The following is a 10,951-nucleotide window of genomic DNA, read 5'->3' as shown; positions in this document are numbered from 1 at the left end:
CCAATGTAGAATAAAGAAACACACAGCAATTCGCACAGTTAAAAAAGAAGTTTTAGTCCGATGTCAGAATAGGTAACAAAAGAAACTAAGCAAAATGACAATGATACATAAATTAACATGAATTAACAAGGGATTACTAGGAGTTACAAGCATGTTAAGGATGATCATTTTAACGACATATCTAACATGCGTAAATGCAGTATTGAGTATACAGTATTTGAGTAACCCAATCTTAACTAATAATCAAAGACGACAGTAGAAGTCATCACATAACGCATCAAAATCCAACGACATAAATATATAAATATTATATATTCCTGCTTTGTAGAAGGAAAATTCGTGATTGTTCACCTCGATTGATATGCTATAAATGTTAAAAGTTGGTCGATTGCTTGGTTGGTTTTAACGTTCAGTTTCAAATATTTCATTCATACTTTTATATATATATATGTCGTGTACAAGTTGCGATTTTGTACAGGTTATAACATGTACAAAAATATTGTACATGTTAAAACTTGTATAATGCAAAAATACAAGTTATAACATGTACAAAAGTACCTCATACATGTTATAACCTGTACAAAATATTGCTTAAAAATGGTTTTAACTTGTACAAAATTTAAAATAAAGTAAAATATACATTTAAATTCACCAATGCATAAAGAACAACAATAAATAGGCCAGAACGTGTCTTTTTCTGTAGAGGACAATGATCACAAAGTTTCAGAAATATATGTTTCATGACTTATGTTGGCAAAATGTGTTTTCATGTAATTGTATGTTTTATACAGTCCATCATGGCTTAAATAAGTGTGAAACTATTTACTAAAAGCTTGCATTCCTCAATGACATTTACATTAAATACTAGTAGCTAAATTCTTCCAAAAAATTTAAGAACGATTCCTAATAATTTTGGGAAATACTCCTCCCTCTTGTTTTATAGCATGCAAAGACTAAAACAGTGTCTTATATGCTTACTCTGTAAAAGTAAGAGAGAGCTGAAATAGTTTTCATTGGACCACGCTTCATTATCAATATCTTTGGATCTACTCTTCAACATTTTTGGCCTTCAGCATGACTTATGTAAATTTATAACTCAATTTTTGTTTATAAACTATAAGATCATTGCATGAGGCGAATGTCATTTTGATATGTTTTAAATATATATCCTCTACTTTGAAAGCATGTATTTGTGGCCTTTGGATGTTGTCTGCTCCATGGGCAGGTTGTTTTTTTAAGACACATACCCCATTTCAATTCCCAATTTTATTTGTAAACACATCTATCCTGGCTATCCTCTTATGTCTTTTAGTGTCAACTAGAATGAAAGTATTTTATTATTGCACTCACAATTATAATTCATCAAATAAAGATATGTCCATAGATAGTCATAAGAGGATCATAAGACATGTCCTAAGATATATCTTATGACAGGTCTTAGGAATTCTTCGTAATACCGACCCCTGGACATTAACTGGGACATCATCCCTAATGCGCCTCGAAATGAGGAACTCAAAAGTCATGTGTAAAGAACAAATCTCTGTCTAGTGATATTGGACATGTTTCTATTTTTTACAAATGACTGAACTTAACCATTTGTGGTGATTAGGAAAGTAGAGGAACATAGAATAAATGTGTAAAAACTATAATGGAGCTATTAAATGTGTTCAAAGTATTAAATTTTCAAAGAACTTATTGTGTTAAAAAGTGGATATTTTACCACAAGAAGCCGCATCACAAAAAAATGTTCGGGGTATGCTAATTTACGGAAAAAGTAATCTCACTTTGTACCCCGAAAATTTAACCACATTTGTGAAAATGTCACAGCTTACTAACGAGCTATCCAAGTTTACGATATGGATTGAGCTACAGGAAAAAACGTTACCATTACCGCCTATGTAAAAACAATTAAAGATATTGACCCAACTGTAGCAAAAAGGGACAAACACACTAACATGAAGGAATAATAAAAAAGTTATGAAAATGTTATTGAGGTCAATATCATCTGTTGCGATAATAGAAAAATATCCTTATTTTCCTATTTTGTACAAGTTAAAACCATTTTTAAGCAATATTTTGTACAGGTTATAACATGTATGGGGTACTTTTGTACATGTTATAACTTGTATTTTTGCCTTATACAAGTTATAACATGTACAATATTTTTGTACATGTTATAACCTGTACAAAATCGCAACTTGTACACGACATATATATAATTAGGACGAGAACAAATTAACAAATTTAAATGCAAAAGGTCGATTCTGCAAGGTAAAAAAAAAATGTAGGTAGTCGGGATAATTGGCCGAATAATAATTCCAATGGAAAAAAAGCTATGTTGGATAGTGGAAGACACCTTTCCTTGTATATGTTAATACATTGCAAACACTAAACGCTGCCTTACTTGAGCAAGGGTTAACTTCAACTACTGGTCAAGAAATGGACATATTTAGGAAGATAACCAATTGATGCACAACATTTGTCTATAACTAACATATTCGTTTATTAGTTAGTATTGTTAGCTATGCATACTCTTGTAACCAATGATGCATGCAGTTCATTCAAATTCTTATTCATAGTTTCAGTAACTGTTATTTGGAAAATACTCATCTCACACTAATACGGAGAAGCGTCTCTGTAGTTTTGTAAATACAAATAGATAGTGAGTCCTAGCGCTTTTCTAGATTTGTGAAAACCAAAGACGTCTAGGTATAAGTACTTGGAAATGTAAGGAGTATAATGACAAAATGGAGATAACAATAGCCAAAATCCATGGGAAGTCAACTTTGTCAGAGGAAGTTAGAACTTTATTTTTCCCTCGATAATTTCTAACTATTAGAAACATTACTAAATCAAGGATAACTTTCTTATTACCGACCGTACAATTATCTTGGTTTTTGTCATGAAGACAAACATGTATACATAGTAAACGAAATTTTAAATATTGACTTTCCTAGTTTTATCAACTTTTATTTTTAGAATAAAAGATAATATGTTATGAATTGAAGTATCATGATTGAAAAAAATAATCACCGGCTTAGGCCGTGTTCACATTGACCTAAACCTATTAATAAAGTTCTTTACAGAAATATTTATCTAAACTTGATATATATATTTTTTTTAAACTTGCCGAACACATAATTCATTTGAAAATTAAGGTCTCTCTGAATCGACTTGACTTGCACAGAAATTTTTGCCACTGGTCTTTACTCAAACAACGATTCACTCATAAATGCATTACTTAAAAAGTGTGAGGTAAATGTATTGTTTGTCTAGTACATGTATCTTGGATCCGTTAAATTACCCTTAAAACTTAAAAAAATATTACCCCCTCCCTTTTCCAAACACTCATTGGAGAAGAAATACCATTTGAAACAAACAGAAAAGATAGGATTATAGTGATCCCTAATATATAATTCCTTCTTCTTCTTCAATCTCTGTACCGATGTAATGCATTGGCTTTATGAGAATAAAAATATATATTCTTCGCCTGTAAGCACGCTGCTGCAGCCTACGTTTTCTAATGCTTAATCGAGACATCTTTATTATTTTTAAACTACTGCAAATCATCAAAATGGCTTTCATAAAGAAGCAACCACTTAACTTTAAAAAAAAAAAAGGAGAGGGGGAGGGGGTATTTTGTTAATTTATCTGAGCCAGAAATTTATCCGCGCAAACGTTTTATTTCGGGTTTTTTTTCGATGCTGGCAATCATTTTTTTTTCAACATTTAACACTATAATGTATGGGGAAACTCTTGATTTAGAATATTTTTGTATCATATCTGTAGGATCTTTTTTTTTCATCCAATTGTGGTTCGGAATATTTCCCTGCATATGGTCACGTATAAATATGAAATATAAGACTTATATATACATTTGTACCATGTAGGCATTTTAGAGTTTATTACTCTCTTGTAAGATCACACCAAAAAATTGATCATTTGTATTAGAATACTTTTCACACATCATACCATTACAAAGATACATTTCGATATCAAACTAAATTTTAGTTGTGAAGCAATCTCGTAACTTTACAACAGTTTTATTCAACAAAAAGTTCGTTTTGTGTCCGTTATCAACACTACCTCGGGCCTCTGTTGTCGAGTGGTCTTAGTAGTTACTACTGTAATCACTTGCCAGTCAACACAGATGTTGAGAGTTCAAACCCCGCTCGTGCGGGTGCACTCGACGCTAATCTTAATTGACTAGGATTGTAAGTTTTCCTATCAAAGGTCGGAGTTTTCTCCAGGTAATCCGGCTTCCTCAACCAATAAAAACTTGCCGCCATTAAATAAGCAAAAATCGGTGCTTAAAAGTGGCGCTAAAAAACAAAAAACATGATATCCAATCAACACTACCTCAAGTCTATGTACAATTACAGTTGAAAACAACGGTACATCAATATCGATATTTTGGTCACAGTTACCCTGCGTTAATTTCTTAAAAATAACAATTCTTATGTAGATCGCTTGACAAACATCTATTTTGCTTTTTATTTTGGTCTTTTGAAAAGAACTGAGCCTATCGTTCTGAGAAGTAACTAAACTTAATCATGACCAACTTAACTAAACTATGACAAAATCACTGAACTAAACACTCCTTGATATATCGAGGTTACTACCCGTGGTACTTTCTGTAGGTAAACATTAAGAAATAATTGATGCAAGTCATACTTTATTGTAGTTTTATCATGGGTAAGCATTATATTCGTGATTATCTTTGCCTGAGCGATAGTAAGGGCTAAAATAACACGGATATAATGCCTATCCATGTTAAAACTACAATAAAGTATAGAGGTGTATAAGTGTAGATAGTTTGTATAGGCTCTTCCATGAACCTCCCTTATGTTGTTTGTGAACAACCAGACAACTGGCAATGTGTTTTTCAAAGGAAGGGGTTTTGAACAGCCAGTATGAACGTTGTATCTAGGTCAAATATGTCAATTGCCAATTGTAACACATTGTAGTCATACTATAACAACATGTGCATCATTTAAGAGTTTGAAAGTGGTTTAAGTTAATGAAATATATGAAATGCATGCTAATTTGATAAAATTCATTTTTCTGCAGTAGTCAATATACGCATGAGCAAACACATTTTATTGGATTTCGAGCATGGGTTTATTTACAAAGCGAAAGAAGAATGTCATATTAGAATGGGCGGTAAGTTTGGACAATCCGACTAGAAAATGAAGACATGAAGGCTAGAAGCAGGAATGTTTCCATACAACCAGCCAATTAAGAATTGTGGCAAAGATTCAAGATAACACTATCCCGCTTGTTTGCATGTCGCAATGTACAGAAAAAGCAATTAATGAGCAATTAACTACAAAATTAACTTGAGGCGCATGAGGAACCAGATAAAAAGTTATAACAAAACGTCACAACAGAGTAATTTAAACAATTTGTAAGTTTCTGAAAGAGAGAAATTAAATGTCCAGCCAGAACAGTATTCGTTATAATGAATCTGGCGTTACTGTTACGATATTGCAAACGTTGATATATTTGTTGTGATAGAAAAAGACATAATTTAGATTTATAAAATGGCAACCAGTTTATGATTATATCATAAAAAAACAAGCAAGCTGTTAAATAATCATGTAAAACCAAAACCATGGTAGAATGAAATGATTCGTCGTTGGAATACTTCTCTTGTCCAAGCTTTCTCGTATGAATGGCTATTTCTTTTTTGTCCCTTTTGCTCACTCCTCGTCTATCCAGGTAATTATAACGTCATTGACTTTTAAATAATTATTTATGTATGATAAATCTAGAGAAGCGCTTAATTTATTACGCATGAAAATTATAAAGAGTTATTGTTATTAAATGGTAATTCTGACTACTTTAATGGCATATAGTACTATAGTATTCAAAGTCATTAAAGATTGCATATTTTGGCGTTAATATTGAGTCACTGATAAGGTCTTTGCATCGGAACTAAACACATTATTTTTAAAAACAGTTGTTGGCATGACACGGGTTATGTTCTTCTCATATATGTTATGATGGTATGATACTAAACCCCTAACGGGAAGGATTGTGCCTGATGTTCATATGATGAAATCATAATCTTTCAGTCAGTTTTATTGAAGTCTGGAGCTGGCATGTCAGTTAACTGCTAGTAGTCTGTTGTTATTTATGTATTATTGTCATTTTGTTTATTTTCTTTGGTTACATCTTCTGACATCAGACTCGGATTTCTCTTGAACTGAATTTTATATATAATGTGCGTATTGTTATGCGTTTACTTTACTACATTGGTTAGAGGTATAGGGGGAGGGTTGAGATCTCACAAACATGTTTAACCCCGCCGCATTTTTGCGCCTGTCCCAAGTCAGGAGCCTGTGGCCTTTGTTAGTCTTGCATTATTTTAATTTTAGTTTCTTGTGTACAATTTGGAAATTAGTATGGCGTTCATTATCACTGGACTAGTATATATTTGTTTAGGGGCCAGCTGAAGGACGCCTCCGGGTGCGGGAATTTCTCGCTACATTGAAGACCTGTTGGTGACCCTCTGCTGTTGTTTTTTATTTGGTCGGGTTGTTGTCTCTTTGACACATTCCCCATTTCCATTCTCAATTTTAATATGACGTGCTTCTATCGTTTTGTAAACAACAGCTTGATGAATACTCGATATATTTATACATAGCACATACTTCACTGTGTACTTATCAATATGACTGTTACTATTATCCTGCCACGGAAATCCTGATGTGGATTTCGTTGTGTTCAAATTGAAATAGAAACTAATGTTATCTCCAATCTAATGCATAACAAAAAGAATAAAAGCAAAAGATCTTAAAAGATGTATCAAATCAAAATAATATAGAATTCTGCAAAATGTTATGAATGATCTAAGCGCATTAACGATCATTTATTAATGTGACGTCATACGAATGAAAAATCTCAAGCTGAAGAATATTCCGTTACATGTACGCTCCAAATTTGGAAAATATCACATGGGAATATAGTTTTCAGTTAGGTGGTGTTTCATCCTTTGTTCTTTTACATTATTCGAACTTTCATGGATTTCATCAAATCAACATGACGGCGATAGTCGCGACAAGTCAGATTCAATATTAGCCAACGAAAACAAATGTTTGGGATTTAAACTATATGGGTTGAACATTATTTTTCTAGTTGTTAATTAAGGAATAGTTCATGCAAACCTCAGATTTAGTTGAAATTTGCAGCTTTTATCGCACAGGGTGTAAAATAGAAGTTCTGAACAGCCATACGACAATCTTACTTGCGCTTTAGATTTTCAAATCACCGTTTTTGTCCTATTCAAGTCGACACAATTCATGCAAGCCATCCATTTGTTATATTTTTCATATGGCCTTGGCCGTTATATTCGTTAATCAGAAAATATCCGACAAATCTATGTCTTGCATGGAATATTTCCCAATTAAACCATTTTTTAGTGGCAGCCACATACTTGTTAATTAGTTGTAATGTTGACCAAAGACTGTGTATGACAATATTTCAGTTTAAGATGACGGATAAAGCGTACATGTGGGAATCTGTCATAAAACATGAATCTGATATATTATCTTGAACTTACGCAAACAGTTAGAAAGTCTATTTACCTTGTGTAAATGTTCTCCCGAAATGCAAATGTATTGTTGAGATCGTCATGTATTATTGTAAGGCTTCGTGTACTTTTCCGTGAGTTTAGTATGACATTGAAAACAGTCTCAAACGATTTCGATCTAGGTTATTGGGCATGAATCTAAATAATCGCTGGTACATTTGTGTCGGCCATTTTTTCTAAATATATTATAAGCTTTAATTGACACAGATCCTTGTAAAGTCCTTTTAGATTAAAGCTTGGAATTGATGAAACTGACTGTTACATATATATATACGCACTTCGGATTTGAAGGTCAGCCTTATCGCAACATTTGACAGTTGCGATATGAACATTGCCGTTCTAGATTATTTTAACAGTAAATTAGATTACTTTGAAATGATTTCCTAGACATGGTTGCATTGAAGTATAACTGAGTTGTAGATAAATTATCTGAAATAATACATCAGCAATGGACAAAAGAATACAAGATGAGAAAATTTAGTACTTATTGAAGAAAAGGTTTATTAGAGATGAGGTAAAAATACCATGTTATCGATAGAATGAATGGAAATCAGTAATTGACAGAAAATCAAGTGACATTGGAAAGAAACTTACCAAACGGGCTTGGAGTAAACGTTAACCATCATTGATAACAAAATGGTAGCAAAAATGAAAGATAAGAAAAACATATAGAGTTGAAGGGAGAGGTTAAGATGAAAGAACGTTGCAGTGAACAACTAAATGAAACTTATCAAAGAGTTTAGGATAAAAGGAAAGTAAATTACTCAGTGTACAATTACAAAGCAGAAATTACTGTGATTACTTTTGTTTACCCGTTATCAAGCTATTTTCGTCAGTTTAGTTTTTATATCATACAGCACATCAAGCTCAGACTCTGGCATGTGTATACATAGCATGTTTATGGTATCTAGCTTTCTGTCAAATGAATATAGGGGAATAAACAACCTTCTAAAATTTCAAATTATTCAAGAATTGTCTATGCTGCACAATCCTTCATAGTTTAATTGCCTACCATTATCGCTCATCATAAGGAAACAGCCATATACTAATGAATATGCCATTAAATGTGTTTTATTGCCAATAGATTATTATTGATGTGGAAAATGCATTGACTCTCATTTACAGAAACGTTTTGAATATATCTTATACAAAATACGATGATCATAAATATATTTATGCGTGTAAAAATCGATTTGTTGAAAGTCAAAAATACCGTTGGGACAACCTCATATACATCATAATCATACATCAAAATATTTTGTGGGATTTTTATTGTTACTTGAAGTTCATTGCTGTCAAAGATTTAACAAAAATAATAACACCTTTTGAAAAATAAAAATGACTATTTTGTTAAAAGGTGTAGTCGACATAGGTAACAACGTTGTTTCTATTTCCAGGTGTTAATATTTCTAACATTGTGAAGATAAATTAAGGCATCATTTGATTATCGATGTTCAAATCGTGTAAATCGATATACTGGGGATTCACTTATTTCCGTGGGTATTAATGTTCGTGGATTGAGAAAATCTTTCATTTTTCGTGGATATTTGATTTTGTGTTTTTTTCCAATCTCTACATACAAATCCTATTGAAAATATGTTAATTCTTTGAACATTTGAATTTGTGGTTCACCAGTACCAACGAAATGAATTTAGAGTAGAAGATATAAATGAAGTTTTTTTTTTTAACAAAAACACAAGTACTTGAACAGGTGCAAGACCGGTGGCGTCGACAGGATAAACGTATTCTGCTTTGCATGTATCACCCCTACCTCCCCTGGTCTATTGTAAAAAAAACAAAATGCATTACTGATTTATTTTTTAATTCATCGCATTTATCTAACTATATATGTAGGACTCAAACTTATGGCGGATTCCAAATCTATGGCAGATTCCTAATCTATGGCAAATATGACGTAACAAACGTCAAACAAATCAAATCTATGGCAGATTTTGGTTTTCTGCAAATCTATGGCAGATTTAAGAATTGCGTAATTTTCCGGGAAAAAGAATAGAATAAAAATCACGCCATATAAGTCGTCGCCGACTTCAACAAAGTTGTTGGCTCTCCAAACATTCCTGAAGTTCTGTGTTTAAAATACTCAAGAAACACTGTCCGTTTTTCATCTATAACAATTTGCTGACGGTTTAAAGGAAGCTGTTATCTTTTATCCATAAAAGGGGCGAAAGTTATGTGGTGTACCGTCCGAATCCCGCGACGAAGAAAGGCACAGCTGTTTTTAGTAGCGGATATTTTGGGTATGGTGTCATATTAATATTTTAGCGTCTACGGCTGGCAAAGTATTTAAAGTTAGAAAATGAAATACAGGATACCACCTTGACATAAATCTTTATCAGTTAAAGAAAGTGAGTACCGGCTGAAATAGATATTATGTGAAAAGTCAAACTGTTTAAATTAAAAAAAAAAAAAAAAAAAAAATTAAAAACACTGGTTTCTTTCTTGTGAAGGGACTTCAATGTTTTATAGTTGTTTTAATTTACGGAATAAAAGGTACCATGTACAGATTAGGAAATGCTTATTTTCCCGGGGAATATCATTTCTGTACTATAGTATATCACTTCTATACTGTTTAAATGATTGACATCACGATTTGGTTGAACATTATGAAATTTTAATTCAAAAATGTTTATAGACATGCTCCGATTGTCGTATATTTGAAGTTATCTAAGACAATTAAATGATTGTATACATATGTACTGCCTTCGTATGCACAAAATCTTCCATAGATTTAGAAACAACAAAAATCCGCCATAGATTAGGAAATTACAAAACTCGCCATAGAGTAGGGTTTAAAAAAATATGCCATAGATTTGGAATGGCATGACGTCATATTTACCATAGGTTTGGAATCTGCCATAGATTTGAAGCCCACCATAAATTTGATTCCTACATATATATTGACGTATAACAATAAAAGGTATTCATAGGGGAGAGATCTGTTTGCACCAAAAATGAGCCTTTTTGCGCCACAACTTTTTACTCCAATGCTACGTTTGCGCCACCTGTTTTGAAATTAGATGGTATCATTTGCGCCAAAAATAAAACATACAAAAATTTTACCACAGTGATTTATACATGGCTTTCTCCTTGAAGATATTAACTAATGAGTGTTGTTTTTGCTTGCTCATTAGTTCTGAGAATACTGAGATTTTCTTCAAATATTTAAACAATTTTAATTTCTTACTATTTAAAGAAAGACCAGAATTCTTACAGTATAATTGTTGATTGATAGTTTTAAAGCAAAATACAAGGATATACTACTATATTGCAACTTTAGATAGAAATTGCGGACAGAATTTACCCACCTTGTCTGTGTTATGGAACGTGGTCACTGTA

The sequence above is a fragment of the Mytilus edulis genome, chromosome 5 (genome assembly GCF_963676685.1).
Source record: "Mytilus edulis chromosome 5, xbMytEdul2.2, whole genome shotgun sequence".
Taxonomy (NCBI): Eukaryota; Metazoa; Mollusca; class Bivalvia; order Mytilida; family Mytilidae; genus Mytilus; species Mytilus edulis.
This window is presented reverse-complemented; position numbering follows the sequence as displayed.